Source organism: Hetaerina americana, unplaced genomic scaffold, assembly GCF_022747635.1.
Source record: "Hetaerina americana unplaced genomic scaffold, ioHetAmer1.1.p SCAF_12, whole genome shotgun sequence".
Lineage (NCBI taxonomy): Eukaryota > Metazoa > Arthropoda > Insecta > Odonata > Calopterygidae > Hetaerina > Hetaerina americana.
In genome coordinates this window covers 31,804,684-31,825,713 of record NW_027286292.1, presented here as the reverse complement: position 1 = coordinate 31,825,713, position 21,030 = coordinate 31,804,684, and the positions used below count along the sequence as shown (strand labels likewise).

General features: G+C 39.0%; 1 protein-coding gene across 3 annotated transcripts in view; it reads right to left on the bottom strand.

Annotated features, from left to right (window-relative positions):
• The window catches only part of LOC139685762 (uncharacterized), a 63,776-nt gene that overhangs the window by 19,780 nt on the left and 22,966 nt on the right, over positions 1-21,030 (bottom strand). The window contains exons 1-2 of one of the 3 annotated variants that reach the window (XR_011700226.1): positions 8,965-9,075; positions 5,261-5,404 (exon numbers count right to left, since the gene is read on the bottom strand). The exons of 1 other annotated variant lie outside the window; for it this stretch is intronic. The gene's annotated coding sequence lies outside the window, so the exon portion shown is untranslated. Of the gene's footprint in view, positions 1-5,260; positions 5,405-8,964; positions 9,076-21,030 lie in introns of those variants that run through there. One more of the 3 variants, XR_011700225.1, reaches the window with a different exon arrangement.

Here is a 21,030-nt window from a genome sequence, read left to right as displayed (position 1 = left end):
TGCAGGGTTTTAGTGAGGAACATGGGCCATTTCCTTGGTCAATGAAATAGTCAAGCACTTCATGTATTGTCTCAGAATGTCCACCAAATTTGAAAATTACTCATCTCCATTATGTGTAGACAGGTATTTTTGGCATTTTACCACAAAGGATCTCTCATGCTCATTAACTGCCTCAGTAATTCAAAGTCATGAATTATAAGGTACTTGGCTCTTTATGGAACCTCATAATAGAATTGAAAAGTAACCCTTTGTTATTTGCAAAGACATTTATTTGTTGAAAACAACCAGTTTCGTCAAATGTTGAAGATATTAACTGTCTGACAAAACCAGTCTTTCAAATGAAATTGTGGAATTTACAAAGTTCTATTTTCCAGTTTCATTTGAAGGCATGTTTAAATTTTAATCAGCACTCTGCTTAAACATCAATTGCTTCCAATTCCTTGATAATATACACTTAAACTTAACTGTAACCTTGAAATTTGTTTATTCTTCTCACATTGTGAGGACCTTAAAACTGGCATGATTTTTACACAAAATGCCTGAGGCTGAGAGGCCATCAAAGACATCCATTATGAGATAGTTTCTAAAAGTTATTCCCATGCAAGGGGTTGGATGTTCTTCATAAACACATACATGCGTATCCACATTCACTCAGTGAGTAATATTTGTATCTCTAACCTCAGAAAATCTGTAACACCATTGTTTGGTCTGGTGGCTAAGTCTATTTGGCTAATGAAGCAAAGAACTCTTATTCCATTCCATTTTCCTTTTCAAGTCTCAGGGGATGAATGTTTTTGACAAGGAAGTGTCAAGGACCAAAATAACTGGGCCAAAATGACTGTGTATGGGTAAAGAACTATTCACACGGATGGAACTATGGTCTAACAAATTATCTAGACCTAGAAAATCAGATTAAAATCCGAATATAAAATCATACTATTTTTTACCAGTTGTAGACAACATTATGACAGCTTAAAAGTCAGCTTAAACCTAAGATTCTAGCATGAAACCAGAGGGAGAGTGAGCAGATTAAGGGGTTAAGTAATGGATATCTTCCTCTTAACATGTGGTGACAGCACCTCCTTTAACTACAGCATGATGATGCATTTGTAAACAATTTTTCTTATTTAAAAGGAATATAATGATTGAGGCGAGGGAAGGGTAGATGTGCAATTGTTCAGTTGATATGGATTACACTGAGCTTAGGGGTTATTGCACTAGAACTGCTGAGGAAGATTGTGAGTGCTTCCATGGCAATGGCACTGTCATACAATTTGCAACAAGGGTTGAGGCAGCAAAAGGTGGGAAAGTCACATTTTTGTATTGAAAGACAGTGAAATTCTTTTTTCAAGGAAATGAAAGTGGGGTTTGTGAGCTCATAGCAGAGTTCACAGTCCTTGATAAAGTCATTGGTAAGTGATGTCTTCATTATAGCTGCCAGGGAAGGCAATAACTTGATCTGTAAAAGAAAATCATGCTTGAATATGAACTTGCCCCAGTGTAGTGAGTCGTGGAGCTGAAGCTTGAAAAAATAGTTGAATAGTTAAAGTCAAGATCAATGGTGGTGAGCTCAGTCACCCCATCCTAGAAAAAGCATGCATTAACCATGAGCTGCATTTCACCAACTCTTCTTCTTTAGTGAGTGCTCTCTCTTCACATGTGCTCTATTTATTCACGTCAGGGACCAACCACAACCTCTCGACCAGAATACCCTCTGTGGTGGTTTACGGGAAATTAATCCGCGTCAGGGACCAACACACAGCCACACGCACACTATCCTGACTGAAATCCTTCACGAGGCTGTGAGACCCTGTTAAAGAATTTCAGATGGAGATGGAATCCTTCACGAGGCTGTAGAGTAGACCCCGTTAAAGATTCCAGGATATTCTCAAGCACACACTCTGTGACTGGCACAGACCAATCACACACACAAGCACTCAAGAAACGCACACACACTCAAAAGGGCCCAACTTCTGGGAGAATCTGGACACAGGTAAAGAGCAACTAGGAAATGCGTCGAACACGCGTGTTTCGGCCACAAAGTGGCCCTCTTCAGCGAACCGAAGGGAAAACACCTCCAACACAAGGTTGAAAGTCACTAGTTGAATAGTTAAAGTCAAGATCAATGGTGGTGAGCTCAGTCACCCCATCCTAGAAAAAGCATGCATTAACCATGAGCTGCATTTCACCAAAAAAAGTCACTTTCAACCTTGTGTTGGAGGTGTTTTCCCTTCGGTTCGCTGAAGAGGGCCACTTTGTGGCCGAAACACGCGTGTTCGACGCATTTCCTAGTTGCTCTTTACCTGTGTCCAGATTCTCCCAGAAGTTGGGCCCTTTTGAGTGTGTGTGCGTTTCTTGAGTGCTTGTGTGTGTGATTGGTCTGTGCCAGTCACAGAGTGTGTGCTTGAGAATATCCTGGAATCTTTAACGGGGTCTACTCTACAGCCTCGTGAAGGATTCCATCTCCATCTGAAATTCTTTAACAGGGTCTCACAGCCTCGTGAAGGATTTCAGTCAGGATAGTGTGCGTGTGGCTGTGTGTTGGTCCCTGACGCGGATTAATTTCCCGTAAACCACCACAGAGGGTATTCTGGTCGAGAGGTTGTGGTTGGTCCCTGACGTGATTCCCGTCACACCAACACAACAATTGGTCTGACGAGAGATTGGCAACTAATTCTTACGGCCATTGGAGTTTTCTTCCCCTTTCTTCTTTAATTGAGAGGCCGTAGAGCTCATTATTTCTTGCCGGTAAATTCTTGATTGCTTTTTGAGAAATATTCTCTAGGTAGAGTATTCATTGTCATTTGGCAGTAGGATATTTTATATATTCAGCTGTTGTAAAGGTTGCTCACAGCTATTTTAGTAAGTTGCTTCCAGCAAAGTTTATTTATTATTTCTTCTGGATAGCCACTGTTATCTGCTATCATTTTAATTAGTTAAGCTCCTTATTTATATATGAATGTAACACAGGAATAGAGGCTAGTCAGGGGCTCATTGCATGAAATGCCAAAAACTTTTCGGCAAAGAAATGCCTTGAAGAGGAATTAATTAATTGGTCCGTATACATTTCCTTCCAAAAAATGGAGCTCTGTAACCCATCTCTGCCTTTAGAAATGGATAGGTTGAGAACATTCAGGGAACCTTTTTCTTCTTTGTCACACATGAATTGTTTATTAGAGTTGAGAGAATTTAAATGTGCAAGAAAATTTTTAGTTGCTTTTCAGAACCTATCCACACACAGAGGACATTGTCTAAATATAGTAACAACAAAATACAATATTAATGAGAGGGTGAGCTGAGGAGAATAATTCCTTTTTAAAAATGGTCCATATAAATGCTCGTATTGGCCAGGAGTGGGGACAAGGGCGAGTCCATGGTAAAACCATTGGCTTGTTCGGAAAAGTGCCATTAAATAAAAATAATTTTGGAAGACATGCATCTTTAGTAATAAGCAGAGTGCAATAATAACTGGCACTAGGATGGATTTCCAGAGGAGGATATTCTTGGCGAGGTTCAATGCTTCCATGGGTTGGTGAAAAGGTTGCATACATTGGAGGATACAAGCATGCACTTTTTGGGATGACCTTTTCCATTAGTTTATTGACAAGGTCCAAGGAATTATTCACAGCACCATATTCCGTGGAAAATTTGGAAACCTCCCTGAAGTCTTTTTGCTAGCAAGTGGTTGGGAGCTGACACATTAGATCCGACCAGTCTGATTGGAATCCCATTTTTGTGAACATTTCCTGGCCTGAATACACATGGTACTGAGGGATTCATTTGAACTAGTTTGAACACAAATTTTAAATAACATATCACTGGATTTTATCACTTTCTTAATTTCTTGTTGAAACTTTGGAGTTGGGTCTGAACCAATTGCTTCGATATCTTTTCTCACTTCTTTTTCTTATCTTATACTCTTCTTGCCCCATTGTATAACTAGTGGTGATGCCAATATAGCCTTTGTCACCAGAAGCATTCTTCGTTGAATTGAAACCGATTGTTAAATATCTTAATATCACAAGTAATTTAATTGCCTCTATTATAATGTTTTATTGTCTTCCTGGAAAAATCTTATCATACGATGCACATACCCAAAGCTTTTTTTAGTTTAAATTACATTCTAATCCTTGAGTGGGTGTTTTGCATCATCATCACACAGGTTTTGGGAAAGATATCACAAATAAAAGTGCAATAAAACATATTTGTCATAAATAGATAAAGGAGCTAAATAATGGTAATACTGCACAAGTACAATCCCAAGAACAATAGCATCCATTTTCTTGATCAGAAATCAGTTTGTCACTGTTGGATTTGCTCCTAACAAGCTTTTTCCCTGATACATCTTTCTTAACTTACACAATGACTTTTCTGATTTCCATTGCATTTTAAACCTTCTGTTCAATCCAACCACCGAACATGTTCATAATCCTTTGTCTGCTCATCATGATTTTGTAAATCTAATTATGAAAACTTTTATAGCCCTTGGATGCAGAATCCGGGTCAAAATAAGGGCTGTGACATATATTTTAAGGCAAAGTCTTTAACTGTGAATGTCACAGAATTGTGCTGGAAGACTGAAATCATCAAAGTGTTATCACAAAAACAGAAATCAATGCCCACTGGGTTGAATCCATGTAATACAGCTTAGTGAGAGATGATGTTTGAGAGTGTCCATTAAAGTTGGAGGGTGTGCTTGACATATGTATATGAAGACTGAAAAACAGTAAATAAATTGTGTATAGGATAGTTCATGAGATTTGTCAAAAGGACATTCCAGAGGGGTGACTCAAAAATCCCAAGAACAAATCAATTCCTTATGCTAAAAAAAAGGAAAAATACATTATAGCCTCTTCAAATGAACAGAAATTGAGAAATAACACTTAAGTCAAGTTGAGAATATCAAATTTTGAATAAAGGCATAACCACTCATTCTTTTACAATTTTTACAACCTCCTGCACTTAAGTTATACAGCATTACCATGTTAAGCATTATATATTATTTCAAGCTTTAAGAAATTATTTCACCAGAAACCTATAGTAGATTGATATAATTAATACAATTAATTACAGGAAATTAGAAAAATTGCCACTGGTAATCATTGCTGTAAAACATGACATCCAAATATACTCATGACTAGAATTCGTATTTTTGGTCTATTAATAGCCTACAATGTTTTAATCACCACTTTCATAACTGGCGAAATACAACAAGGAAACTGCATGCAATTATTTCTAAAATAAGGCAAGTCAAACTTACTTGCAGCTTCTGGCTAAAATGTCTTGGTAAATATGTCGTTATAATTACATTGTAACCAAGATCTCAGTAAAAATTATGAACACGAACTCTTCCAATTTCTTCTAGGACCATGGAGAAACTCCAAAGCAAAACTGTTATGGACAGCTGTAAATAAATACATTTTTCCTATGAGTATTACGTATTCCTTGAGACTCAGAAAAAATTAACAAAATTCGTCCAGTCACTAATATAATTAGTAATTCAATGCAGCAGTATACACATGTACATGACTAAATATACAATTTTGGATTTCACGAGAATAATAGTACCACAGCCGGCTTCTTTGGCCTAGGTAAGGAGAGCCACCTCTTCGTTTTACAGAAGAAGGTGGCTGTGTGTGTATATATGAGAGGGTATCATTAACTTTAATTTATTAGTGAACAATCTAGATAAAAGCTAAATTTTTATTTTTTATTCTTAAGACTTTTGTACATAGTCACTATACAGAGTTATACATTTCTATCAGGGTTTCTTCACCATTCAAACCAGTCATTGTAGAACTCAGCAGAATGTGTCAAAAACGATTATTCCACTTTTTGAATGAAATCATCTTTGCGATCAAATCTCCGACCCTGCCATGACTTTGAGTTTTGGAAATAAGAAACAGTTATTAGGGTGAGATTGAGAGAATAGGGAGGATATAGCAAAATTTTAAAGCCACATCACATCGATTCCTCAATGGCACCTTGAAATGAGTGAGCAGGTGCATTGTGGGCAAGAAGATGGATGTATTTGGTGACCATATCCCGTTGCTTCTTTTACTGAATATCACACAATTTCTTCAGCAGTGTGCAGCAACGGGCATCAGTGATGATCGCACCCTTCTCCAGTTAGTCAGGCAAGATGACAACAAGCCTCTTTGCAGAATAAGAGGGTATAAGAGGGAATAAGAAGGTAGTGAGTCACTGTGCATCTATTCCTTGAACAACTCTTTGGGCCCAGGATTATATTGCTAGATCCAGGATAAATCCATTGTCACCAGATGAATGAAAAAATCCTTTATCTTGATCCAAAAGATCCAATACCTCCCTTGACAGATCTTGTCATGTTTGCTTCTGGAAAAGAGCCAGTAGTCATGGAACCCAGCAAAGAAGCTGAATGAAGTTTAATGATTGGAGGGGAGATAATACAATCAATTTTGGAGTCATGTGCAAATTTCAACTATTTCAAGCAAGTGGATGACTCTATGCCTATTGCAACTGTGCCAGGATGTAACCACTGAAACATTTCAGAAATACATGGCCCAGATGACTATGGGTGAGGAAATGTTCAGTACGATTCATTGCATTGAAAATGCTGCCTATGCAGCTTCAGACAATGCAAAATGCCAATCAACCATTGACTTTATTTTTGCTAAAGTTTGAATCAGAAGAACACTGTAAATGGAGATGCTCAACGAGTTACGTACAGGGTCTTTACCAAAAATAAGTATAATAATTTTTGCCACCAATCCAGATGGCTGGAGAGGAGTGATTTGCAGTGGCAAAGGTAATAGGAGATCTTGGGAAAGTAACTCAACCCATATCAGTTCACTGTGGGCATTTACAGTGGGCCGATTGCTGCTAGACTGGACCCCTGTTTGATGGCCATGTCATGAATTCATGATACTACTCTCCATTGAGCAATGATATGCAATAAAGCTGTGCATAAAGCTTGGAAAATTGGGTCTGGAGACCATGACCATCATTAAGGATGCTTATAAGGATGAAGAAATGTCCAAAGGATGGTTTCCTGCTAGCACAGGATATTCTGGGAGGGTAACGAGGAGGTTGACAATGAGGAATGTACTGGACATCAATCAACAACACAGTGTGATGAAAACATGCAAATAGTGAGATATATGTCATTTCTGACTGACCCCTTAGTGTCAGGATATTAGCAGAAGAGTACAATGTTCAGAAAACCACAGTGCATTACATTCTCACAGAAGATTTAACCATGAGAAAAAGGTGCCAAATTGGTCCCCTAAGTACTGTCAGAAGACTGTGTGACAATATTGCCTTGGACCTTGTGGCCTTGCCTTGTGTGCCTAGCCTTCTTCTTGCCTGGCCTTGTATGACAATCTTGCCTTGGACCACAGTGAAAGTGGCCTGAATTTTTGAGAATAGGTGGTTACTGGTGACAAGACATGGGTCTTTGAGTACGAGCCTCGTATAACCCTTCTGAGTACCATTTTGGACCACTGGATTATGTCAAAGAGGCCATGATGAGGTGCCTGAATAAGGGTCCTGTAGATGCCTTCCAGGAAGCATCCCACAACTGGGGGAATCACTGGCATTGGTGTGTAAACATATAAGGGTGCTCTTATGAAGAATATTAGTAATTTGTACTTCGATCTGCAATAAATTAATCAACTTAAATTTATTCTACTTATTTTTGGGATAGACTTTGTATTATGCATACCAAAATTTTGTAGTATATGTTAATTTCCTAAACCTTTTTGTAGTAGTAGTATTTAGGGGAGGCGACCAACAGCTGAGGTCATTTGCCCCATAGGGGATGGACATGAAAGGATGAAGGGAGGAGAGAAACCTGGCATCAGCATTAGCCTACTCTTTTTATAATATTTTTATTAATAAGGACAATATTTTTCATATTAGATATTTATTATCCCGCAAGCCAACGCTAGGGTTTGTGGCAGAGGGTGAATACACACCAAAATAATTTTGGCCCGAACATGACCCTATCATGGTCTGACAATGTTATTCTGATCCCTGATCAGTTTTAAAAAAACTCAGCTTCATTAAACGGGAGGTGGGCAAATGTAGTAAGAAAGTAACAGAGAGGTGTCATTTTGTTACAGTTAGACCTCATTTGGAATATGCCGTAAGTTTTTGGGATTCTTGGGAGAATATTTGGCAAAAAGTACTGGATTAAGTCAAGAGATAATCCACCAGATTCGAGAAAATTGTTATAATAAGAACACAATTGTTAAAGGTCTCTCAGGGGATTTAGGCTGGGAGCCAACTGAAATACGAAGGCAACACACGGGACTCAGACTTTTAGACAGGTTCAGAACAAACGAGTTAAACTATGACACTAAAGGACTTATAATGGCCCCCCCACTACTCGTACTTAGGTAGATCATATCACAAAGATACAATAAGGGAGATAGATTCCAGTAAGGATAGATACAAATACTCATTCTTTACCCGAATAATCAGGAATCATAATAGTAAGAAAATGAAGTCACAATAGAAATATTAATGACATTTCATTTACAAGTCAGGATAAGATTAAATGTTGTGTAGACATAAGGTATATTTGTAGGTGCATCTGCACGTTAGTTGATAATGTATGCATTCGAACATGCTTAGGTTTTAAAGGTTTTTGTATGAATATATACCATTTTGTGTGCGTACATTGGTATGAATTTGTGGGTTTTGCATGAGGTTTTATTCTTAATTACGGGTGATGACCTGGCACCACCCGGCATATGCCCTTGCGGTGGCTTGCAGGGTACTATGTAGATGTAGATGTACTATATAGTTTTCAGGCAGAACTTTATTTTAGATGTCACTTGACTGCATTTTATACCCGATGACTAAATATTACATCGAAAAAGGCCATGAAATAAATCAATGTCTAGAGGAAAAGTGTTATCATTTGTCCAGAATTATATTCTAATCATACCATATCACAGCTAACTACGGAATTAGCCTTACCATAGTTGGACGAGGACTAGCTACTTTCCATTGCTTAAGTACATATTTAGACTGATCTTTGTCACCATCAACTTAATTTCCATTTTGAAGTCGTACAGATATAGATATTCCCCTGAATAGAGACAAGGATCGTAATTTTATCATCAGTATTATACAGTATCGCTTGCAAATATCGTTTAGCAGAATTTGCTAAAACATGAATGCTCTAGTTTAAAGAATAACAGCTGGCTTTCCCATGTACTCTTCATTTGTAAGACAATTCTTGATGCAGCTCCATCTTACATTCAAAAAGTGGCGATTGATGTTACTTATTTTTACCCAGAAACGGGGATACTGCTTCATTTTCTGTACATAGACGATTCTCCCACTCCAACTCCTTATTACCGTCAATCATTGAGTGTCTTGTGACTTATTTCTCAAAATTTCCTCTTAGAGAGCCTACTTACTCTCTTGCCCCTCATAATGGAGATCCACTTTTACATCAAATTTGATTTTCGTTGAGGTACTCTTAAAGGAGTTGGTGTTCTTTTCAAACGCTCAGAGGAATCCTCGGAATCCAGTCTTGCAGGATTGGCAGTGGATTTTATTCTGTATTATCTTTATATAACAATGAATTAATAAAAGGAAACTTTTTAATTACAATTTAATACAAGGTAAAGTTGGTTACTATGGACACATGAAGGTAAAGCATTGACTTGAGTCCCATCAGGAGCATTTCTCCTAAGAAACCCATTTTCTTTCCTGTTACAGTCCTGCTATTTCTTGTTTGCTCTGCAGCAAAACTCTCTAGGCATTCTTTCTCCTACTAGCTCCGTGAGCAGCTAGGACCCACAGACTCTATCCAATTAAAGGTAAGATACAGCAAAGTATAACAAAACTATTCATTAAGGAAAGAAGAATATACCTGCCTATTATGGTTCCTGATGTGTGGTCAAGAGTAAACTCTTTTCTTTCACGAATATCATTACGACGCTCATTGAAAATACCACATTCTTTGTAACAACTTGTTCCCATATTAGGCGTCCTAAATCCAATGTTGCGAACAGTGCCCGGTTTGACAGTGGAAATATTGACTGAGTCCTATACCTTCCCAGAACCTTACTCATGCCATTTCTGCAGAGCTCCTCGCCAAGACACATCTAGCCGACTGATCAACATGACGGGACAAGCCACAGTCTCGGACGTCGACAGCTACATTACGTAGCCTATTTTATCGTATTATTTCCACATCCATCGCTAAGCATAAATAATTACTATTGGAAAAGCTATTTTATATGAGAGGGTATTACAGAGAAGCAAAAACTCGTTGCGACTTTCTAGGTCTTTTTTAAAATGCTCCATAAAATCTCTTTTAAATGGTTATCGAAGATAATGAATAACTGATCGCAGCACTTTTCCACTCGATAAAATTTATTTAAGACTGGGTTTCAATGTATTACATCATCATCAGGTAACAAAATGAAGTTGTGTGCCATCTTATAAACATTTAACATTCCACTCGCCTCCTTCTGGAATGTTAAATGTATATAAGATGGCACACAACTTCATTTTGTTACCTGATGATGATGTAATACATTGAAACCCGGTCGAAAATAAATTTTATCAAGCGGAAAAGTACTACGATCAGTTATTCTTCATGTTCGACTTTCACCACATCACGCCTGAAGCTACTCAATTTGAGATTATCGAAGATTTACGAGGGGTTACCGTAAATTTTTCAGTAATGCTAAAACATAATTGAGATAAACTAAATTTTTATTTGCTATTCTTATTGCTTCCCCACATAGTCACGATCCAGAGTTATAAATTTCAAACAGCATTTCTTGACGTTCCAAAGGCCTTCATTGTAGAACTTCTGAGAATTGCATCGAAAACCACTGTTCTACTTCTTGAATCACGTCATCTGTAGTCAAATCTCCAACCGTGCAATGGTTTTTGAGTTCTGGGAATAGAAAAAGTTGCTCGGGGCGAGATCGGGAGATTAAGGCAAATGTGCCAATCTTTCAAAGCCACATCACTTTGATTCCTAAACCGTACCTTGAAATGAGTGAGCTGATTGATGCACTGTTGGCAAGAAGATGGCTGGCTTCAGTGACCATATCACACAGTTTCTTTTTCAGAGTGTCATGCAACTTGTTCAGCATGGTGCAATTATATGTAGACACCAATGATAATCCGACCCTTCTCCAATTAGTCCATTCAAATGGCTTCATGGCAGTCCCAAAAAACAGCATGACTCTCCATCAGACGAAAGGACCTTAGCCTTCTTGGGGGGGAAGTGAGTCGCTGAGCTGCCACTCATTGTTCATCTCTTTGGGCTCTGGATCATATTGCTAAATCCAGGATTCATTCACTATCACCAGGCAACCAAAAAAATGTTCCATCTTGCTCCAAAATATTTTTTGCCATGTTTCCTTCTGGAAAAGAGTCAGTAGTTGTGGAACCCATCGAGCTGACACCTTTCACATGCGCAGTTCTTCGTCGATAGTTTTTTCCACACACTGCTGTAACTAAGATTAGTCTCACTCATGATCATATAGATGGTTGATTTTTGTTCTAATAGGATAACGTACTCCACTTTCTTCACTGTGGCAACATCGTCTGCGAGTGATGGTCACACTACTAGGATCGTCTGCGAGGATAATATGTCCAGTTCCAAAATTCCTTTTCCACCTCACGACTGTGTCATATGATGGGCAATCATTTCCATAAACAGCCATCAAGGGTTTTATCAAGGGTTTTCCGAGAATTATTACCTTTAAATGAAGGAACTATATCAAACTTTGAGCCTCTATCTTCTCCATACTATGAGTTACTTCAATATATGTCTTCCTGAAAATAACAAATCAACATTAACAGCAGTAATTTAAGACATTATGGACATAATGAAAACGAGATAGCCGAGACAGTAAACTTGATTGGCACTAGGATGTTAAGGGTAAAAATGCATTTAATTTTCAACTTAATCTTCTTTCAGCTCTATACACTTTTCCTTGCAATTTTCAATCAGTTCGATACCCTTTTTATAATAAGAACTGACTGGCTCCTCAAAATAGCCATTAACTGCAGACATCACTTCTTCACGATGGGAAAATCTTTGACCACCGAGCCATTTTTTCAAGTTTGCGAACAGGAAATAATCCGATGGGGCTAAATCTGGCTAATAGGGTGAACAAGGTAGCAATTCAAACTTCAGTTCATGAATTTTGGCTACTTCAATGATGGATTTGTGAGCTGGTGCACTGTCTTGATGAAACAATACTTTCTTCTAAGCCAAATGTGGCCACTTTTGCTTGATTTCTTCGCTCAAACATTGCAATAAGTTTGCGTAATACTCGCCTTTGATAGTTTTTCCTTTTCCAAGATATTGAATGAACATTATCCCACTCGCATCCCAAAAAACCGACGCCATGACCTTGCCTGCAGATGAAATGGTCTTAGCCTTCTTTGGAGGCGGCTCTCCCTTTTCAATCCATTCTTTTGATTGTTCTTTCGTCTTGGGTATGAAGTAATGGACTCATGTTTCATCCATGGTTATGAAACGGCGCAAAAATTCTGCTTTGTTGCTGTAAAACTTTGCTAAACACTCAATTGAAACATCTTCACGACACTGGTTTTGCTCGAGTGTGAGCAAACGTGGCACCCATCTTGCATACAGCTTTCTCATGTCCAAATTTTCAGTTAATATGTAATGTATCTCACTTTTTGAAATACCTACTATGTCTGCTAGCTTGCACCCTTTTAATCAACGATCATCCAGTATCACTTTGTGGATTTTCTTCACTGTTTCTGGAGTTGTCACCTCATTTGGTTGACCAATGCGATGCTCGTATTGACAGCTCGTACAGCCTCGTTTAAACTCTACTACCTAACATTTTACTGTTTTGAACGAACGAATAGACTCACTCAGAGTAGGATCCAGTTCAGCTTTTATATTGGTTGGGCTGAGGCCTTTGAAATAAAAGTATTGTATGACATAACGATTAACAATTTTTTCCATTTTCACAAATTCACAGAAAACGTTCACTATTGATGGCTGCCAAGCAAATACTAAACAATGCAGCATCTTCAAACTTGAAATAAATGCTTTATAGATTGCGTACTTTCTAATACAGTGATATTTTTTGAACAATTAACGCCAGCTCTAGGTCATGCAGAGTACTTATGTCTCCCCATGCAAGGATAAATTAATATGATGAATTAATTTGGTACAGGTTTATCGTGAAATTTTGGTAATAATTACTTAAAAACAATACGTCATGAGTTATTATAATTTGGTATAACTATATTCCATTGTTTCGAAGGAGAAACATCCATCAGAAATGTTTAAAAGCATTCCTCTAGTTTCTCAAAGCGAACATCATGGTACAAAATGTGCTGAATATTTGCCACAGATGGCGAATAAGAAAAGAAAATCAATCTCCATCAAACTCGATAACACACCACAAAATTTGACTCCAAATTGTCATAAATACAGCCAATGAGAAGGCAGAATGATGTTGTAGTCACCGAAAAGGTGAATCGATTCCACATTGTGCAATCCAATAAAATCAAACGTCAAAAAATTAATTTGGTACAGCTAGATCAGAGTTTGGTCATACTGCCCATAGTCCAGCGAATATAAACTGCCAATATTTATCAGCTCTCCTGCCCCTGGCACACTACAATCTCCCTTACATATCTCTCCCTCACAAGCTTCTTCTTGACCCCACCTCAACTCAAGAAGAGAACTTTTTGTACTGTTAATGAAAGCCATATGGCCGCCGAAACGTACACATTTTCTTTTTCATGTGCTATCGATGTTTAAAAATATAACATTTTATTATTATTTACATTTCGTTACAACTAGGCAAATGGCACCATGGCCACGGTCTAGTGATGCACCCTTATAATACACAAGAAGAACATACATGAAACAAATTGCATTTGAAAACAATGGCACTTAAAGATCCTCTAAATTCTTAGCCATACAAGTACCATCACATATGGCCCAGGTTCACACCACACAAAGCAACGCACCATCTAACATCACACTCTGAGAAAAATCACACACTTTTCTGCATCATAACCCTTCCAAAAACAAGCACTGTTATCACACCACACTTTTACAATCTAACTTCTCACGCTGTCTACATCATGAACAAAACATTATATTTAATAAATAAAATAATATAATAATCACCAACAAATATAGTTTATCAGGCAGTCCTTTGCCCTGAGGCAACTTTACACCTATTCTTAAAACTCCAAAAATTTGAAGAAAAGAGTTCAAATAACCCTACAGGCAGCTGGTTCCATTCAACAACAGTTTTGTTAAAAATGAACATTTTTCTTGCTTTTTTCTGTTCTAAAATCAACAGCTGGAGGGCTCCTCTCAGGAAAGATGGTGCTCTAGTTGGGAATTTGAAACCCTGCCACGCCAATAAGGCTGCACGGGTTCGCCTGAATGCAACACATGCCTCATCAAAGAACTGCCTCGTGTTCCATATACCAATGAAGGAGTGTCCCCTTCCATAGATTGGAGGTTTATTTCTCAGGGCAAGGGGAAGGTAACGCTGCGGCAAGGATTCAATTCTGCAGAGGCAGTTCCCATTCCTGTTCAACGTGCTGGGCACGTGCTGTCTGATGACAGCACCACAGTACCCGCAGTTCCACCGCCTACTCCGAGGGCACTGCCTGGTTTTTCAGGTTGAAGGAGAGAAATTTGCATAGTCATTTGTTTTCCCTGCACAAAATATCTCTCCTAACTTTTCTTCGTGAGCTCATGGTATTTAGATTTTTTAAAGCTGAGTCCCAAATTTTTGGTGATATTTGCTTATTATTTTCCCGAATTGTGTCTTGGAGCGATTGGGGGATTTTGAGGATATGCAAATATCCAAAGTTTCTTATAGATATATCTTTCTTCATGGCATTTTTTATGGCCTTCTCCAATCCTTCAACCATTTCTTGTCTCTGCATTTCCAGGTTCTTCATCCACATCAGTTATCTTCGACTAGACTTAGGCAAGATGGCCAGCGAAACTGTCGTTACCTGAACAAAACTAGCACCAATGGAAAACCTGGAAATGCAGAGAAAAGTAGTTCAACGTCGCAGAAACCTTCATATGAAATCCCACCATTTCGTACATATTTTTACCGTTCCTCGGGATTTCTTTTTCCAGCAGATTATCGGCTACAGTTTTTCTAAATTCATATCAGTAAGCCAATTAGTTAACAGTGCCGATCAGTTTTTTCCAGTATCTTAAATTTTGTTTGCAAGAGTTATTACTGGGGGGTGGTTGCTGCTTATGCACAGGAGATTATAGCTTTTGCAATATTACTGATGTTGACTAATATCGCAAAGTTGATTACGTCTCGGCCTCCCATTCGTGTTGGCAGATGAGGGGAGCATTTTTCCTACCATTTGTATTTTCTTGCGAGCAGTTCCATTCAGTGCTTCTTAGCATTAAAATCCCATTAACTTATTTAGCCTCATGTCAAGGCAAATTTATTTAAATCTGATTCTGAAAATCAATGGTGGAAGGCAGCAGGAAAAAAATGCTTATGGCACCGGAAACGTGTTTAAAACAGACGCTTATGGTTTTGATGTCCGTTGTCATTGGTTGCGTCAAATCAGATGACAGTGGGTCTTCTCTGAAAAGAATAGCTACACCACTTTAGGCTTGGTCACCGTGGGATATATTTGTATTTTTACTCTTTATTTTGAAATCCTGAAGTTCCCATTTCAACTCCAGCTGCAAATGAGTCCATTATTGCAAACACGTTGATTTTATGTTATTTATAAGAACCTTTATATTAGGTAGCTCCAATATCCCAAAGTATAATTTCTCCGCTGCACCACTGAGTCCAATGGGAGGGAGATGTTGGATCCAGGTCTGTAACAGGTGGTGGGATCCCGCAGATGGCACTTTATAGCTCAAGTCAGGACAAATGACACCTAAGAACGTGGATTTGAAGATATCCTGCGCTCCTTTAAGGAAATGCACTCGGAGGTAAAAATAGATTGAGGCCCATTTGAAGATCCCAATTAACAGAAGTACTTGCAGCATTGTGCCGTGCATTGACCGAGGATGGCTCGTTTGCAGCAATGTTGGGATTTGGCCGGGAAATTGGAGCATACTGCATTGATTGTGGTCTGTCCTCTCATAGAATCAGGTACCCCAAAATCGCCCCAGAGTCAATTATACTGCCAATACTTCGCAGGCTCTAGCGCATAGGCTACACAAACACGTTTCGAGGGTTTAGCAAAGATGGCATGTTAGAGAGCACGAAATATAAAGAGAAATTCAAAGTAAATTTTCAAAATTGCAATGATAAAGCATCACTGCGGAATCAATAAACATATACACGCACTTCCAGGACATTAGGCGTCTTTGCGGCCAGCACAGATAAAATCATTAAACCATATAAAAGAAAAGGTTAACATTGGAATTAATACTGAAAGACATTTATTACGCACTTCACTATCAAGTACTAATTTAGTCTGACATTAATACGGGTTGCATTCAAAATAAAAATAATCTTTCTATCCATGTGTGAAACTACAGAACCCTCAAACACAAAGAGATCAGACCTCAAGCATATAATCGAAAGTTACGGCGCTGATATAGTTTTACGCAGAAAAAAAATTGGTTGTAAGGTAATAAAAATGACTGAAAAATTTTCCCACTAGATTACATTGTTTACAGATGCGATAAAGGTAATTGACCCGGCGGAGGAGTCATGGCTGTGAAAAGTATTTATGAAATCAGACAATGTGCATTTAATGATGATAACATAGTGTTTGGTGCACCTTACTGTGATCTAATCAACCCAACGTTAGCTTGTGCTACATCTATAGACCTCCATACTTAAGATGTTCACCCACCTCATGGAATTGATGAACATATACAGGGTGCATTTCGAAAGTAATGCCATTAAATTTCCCGCGCCGCTCCTATTGGTCGGAGTGGGATGGAAATGCTTGGAGAAGGTGGGGAGGGGGGTTGACACTCAGCTTTTCCGTGAAACCTATCTCAGTGCTCTCCTAGCTGTGGAAGCAGCAGGACGTCAAATTTTGCAAACCTCTGCGCGCCGACCGTGTCATGAAAAAATGGAATCGACGATTGAGCAACATTACACGATTAAGTTTGGTTAAAAATTTAAAAAAATCTCCTGAGGAGACTAACAAAATGTTTTGTGAGGCTTACTGGGACTCTGCTCTCTCCTACTCACAAGTTTCGAGGAGTTTAAAGGTCTTAAAGTGGGGCCGAGAAGAGGTTCACGACAAACAACCCTCTGGGCGGCCATCAATCAGTAAAACCAACAACGATGTGGCAAGTGTTCGACAAATGTTGGACTATGACCGTCAATTGGGTATCAAGATGATTGCCAATGATCTGAACTTGCCGTCTACTGTTGTGTCTCGTGTTGTTACTGAAGATTTAGCAATGAAGAAAGTGTGCCCCAAGCTCGTGCGCATGGTGTTGTCTGACGACCAAGAGGCCAGCCAAGCAGAAATTTCAATTAAAATTTTGCAACGTATTGAAAATGAACCTGATTATTTGGACAAGGTCATCACTGGTGATGAAACCTGTTTTTGAATACCATTCAGAAACAAAACGCTAAAACTCTGAGTGGCACACTGACCAGTCCCCCAAGTCCAAATTGGCAAAAATGAGAGAATTTAAAGTGAAAACAATGCTCATTGTCTTTTTAGACAGTAAAGGAGTGGTCCATAAGGAGTTTGTTACTCAAGGACAGACAGTTAACGCTGCCTACTATGTGAATGTTCTGTAAAGCCTCCAAAAAGGGTCATCAGGATGAGAAAAGACATCTACGCTACCTGGAAAACTCAATCATGACAACGAGCCTTGCCACAACGCTCTACAAAGCCGAGTTCCTGGCCAAACACCAGGTGCCAATGCTGCCCCGCCCAATCTACATCACCAAAGCAGACTTCTTTTTGTTCCCTCGGATTAAGGCAGCCCTGAAAGGAACCCGTTTTTCATCTATAAAAGAGATCCAATCATACGTGACGAAGACCTTGCGAGAGGTCCCCGAAGACGCCTACCAGGGTGCATGCCGGTCATGGCAGAGTCGCTGGAAAAATAAGTAGAGGCCCAAGGACAGTACTTTGAAGAATTTTCAGTGCTTGGGTAAATCTGTTTAATTAATTACTTTATAAAAAAATTGCATTACTTTCGGAACGCACCCTGTATACGAATTAACTCGTAAAAATATTAACAGCATCAACATAATTGCTGGTGACTTTAACTTCCCCGGTATAGGTTGTGACACCAACAGCATTAAAACTCCGATCCATGACCGCGATTCTTGTAATTCATTATTAAAATTAGTGCAGAGAAACTCTCTTCATCTAGTAGTATGCATGCCCACCCGTGGTAATAACTTATTAGACCTATATTTTACGAACACACCAAAGCGTATTATGTGCGTAGCTAATGACGAGGACTTGAGTGACCGTAAATCCCTTCATGTCAACTTTGACGTAGAAATAAACAAGAGCTTTTAACCAAAACGACAATTTTTTAACTATCATAAACTATCCTTTGAAAATTTTGATAATCAATTACTCTTCACTACTCGAGTTCGAAACGCGTTTAAGCCATACCAACATGGACGACACTTGGACACAATTGGCCAATCTTCTGTAAAGAGGCATCATACACGTATAAAATACGTTAAAACATATCGCGACCCTTGGGAGTACGATAATGGCGCCAGGAAAGCCCTCCGAAAGCAGTGAGTGTTACACTTTAGAGCAAAGAATGCAGGCAAGAACATATCCACCTCTTTAAATGAACATTTATTGGACAAATACAGATCTTTGAAAAGTGAAACCAAATGACAAGTGTGCAGCTCTAACGAGACTTTAAACGTCAAGTATTATGCGAGTTTTTGGACACTGACCCCAAAGCCTTCTGGTCATAGGTTAGGGAAGTAAAATGGGGTGAGCAAACCGCGGCTTCCTTAAGGGATTGTAACAATATCATTCTCACTGACAGTGAGTGAAAAACTTAAATTCTAAATACATTCTTTCAAAGCGATTACACGAACGATGTCGCTACCGCGTATCTCCCATAAACAATATATATCGAACGAATTGGAATATAACAGCGGATGAACAAGGAGTATCAAATTATTCAAAGATATGAAACCCAACAAATCCCCGGGTCCCAAAAATATACCGGGTAGGGCGTTAAAACATTTAAGTAGATAGTAAAAGGGGTGTCCGAGATCACTCAAACCGGAAGTGCGCGCGGCGGCCATCTTGGATATCGCGCCGGTGCTGCCGCCTTTATTGAGTTTGAAAACAAAAGCGCAACGAAAAAGCAGCGCTGGAATTCCTATGTGGTTTCCGGGGGCGAGTTGTGGGGGGGAGGAAGTCGTTTGCGGCGTTGGGCTCGAGCACGGCCCAACCCCCCTCAAAAGCGCAAGGAAAAAAAAGCCGTGCGCGGCGGCGTTGGGCTCGAGCCGGGCCCCGGCCCCCCTCCCCCTAACCGCGGGCGGCGTAACCGCAGTTGCCTGAAACTCTTCTGAGATGCATGCTTTTAAGAATGCTAAAATTTTATCATTGCTATTATATTAGTATTATTGAAAGGGAAATAATTTTACAATGGAAGCCCCGGCCCCCCTCCCCCTTATCGCGGGCGGCGTGTTCGTATTATACGTTATAATATTTCTTTTCCGGGAAAAATAAAAACAGCAATGCTAAAATTTTAGCCTTCTTAAATGCGTACATCCCAAGTGAGTTCTCACTCTCCTTATCTAATCTCCCTCTAGCGGTTTCCGCCTCGGCGTGCTCGCTCCGTTCATGGAAAAATATATTCCATCGACTCCCGTCTGGTGCTGCCACCAGTAGTGCGAATCCGAACAATAATATATAGTTTCCGCTTCGCCCATCAGTCGCTTTCTAGCCTTTGAGAGAAGTGAAAGTTTGTGAAGCAATGGAGCAATTTTGTGACGTATGCTACACTTATTATCGAAATTTGCAAAGCCACCAAAACTCTGATGTGCACCGAAGACATACAGTACGCCAACTGGGCGGCGAAATTCGACCAGTAATCGAAATTCAATCAGCAGTAAGAGCTCGATTGAAAACATATTGGGTGAGTGGTTTCGAAGAATTATCCGATGTTGTAACAACGATCAAAAGCATACTCAGGGAAAAATAATCGAACAACTTCGAAGTAATCAATTGAAAATTAATGTAATTTTAAAATGCCGATTTGCGAAAGATGAGCAATTCGATGATGGATGTTTCAAAACTAAGAACATTAGAGTGTTTCAGGCCGACAATGTCGATGAGATATTAGATTTATTGTATTCGAAACTATTAAAAGAAAAAAGTGAGCATAGCGCGAGAGGGAGTGGATGGATTTTATCGATGGTTGAAGGGTTAGAACTACGAATAATTAAATACATCCCTTTGAGGGGTTCTACATATATTGAACTTCCGAAAAAAATCAAAAACACCGAGGGTGTAATTAACGTAATAAATACCGATTTGTTTTGTTTTAAATATGCAATTTGGTCGAAGAACATATGCCGATTTCCGCAAAGAGTTTCGAAATATAATACCGAAGCATTGAGAACCGGTTACGATTGGGAATGTATAAGCTATCCGGTAGAAATCCGAGCAATTACAAAATTCGAAAAAACCAACAATATTTCAATTAATGTTTTCGGTTTGGATGAAAAGCAAAATGTGTACCCGATGAAAGTAGTCGAGCGAGAGCGTCAAGATCATCGAGATTTGTTATTTTTGGCCGAAAACAAAAAAAGTCATTTTTGCTGGATTAAGAACTTTAACCGACTAGTGAAACATCAAGTGACGAAACATACGGGATCCTGTTATGTATGCAAAAGATGTTTTAAACATTGTCAATCGAAAAAATCTTTCGAGGCTCATAAGGAAAATTGCAACCGAAATTCCCCTTCGAAAATAATCCTTCCAACCGATGACGAAGCTTTTTAAAAGTTTAAGAATTACTCGCATACGACTCGAGTTCCATTCGTTGTTTACGCCAACTTTGAGTGTTTGCTACCGCGCGTTTTATCTTGC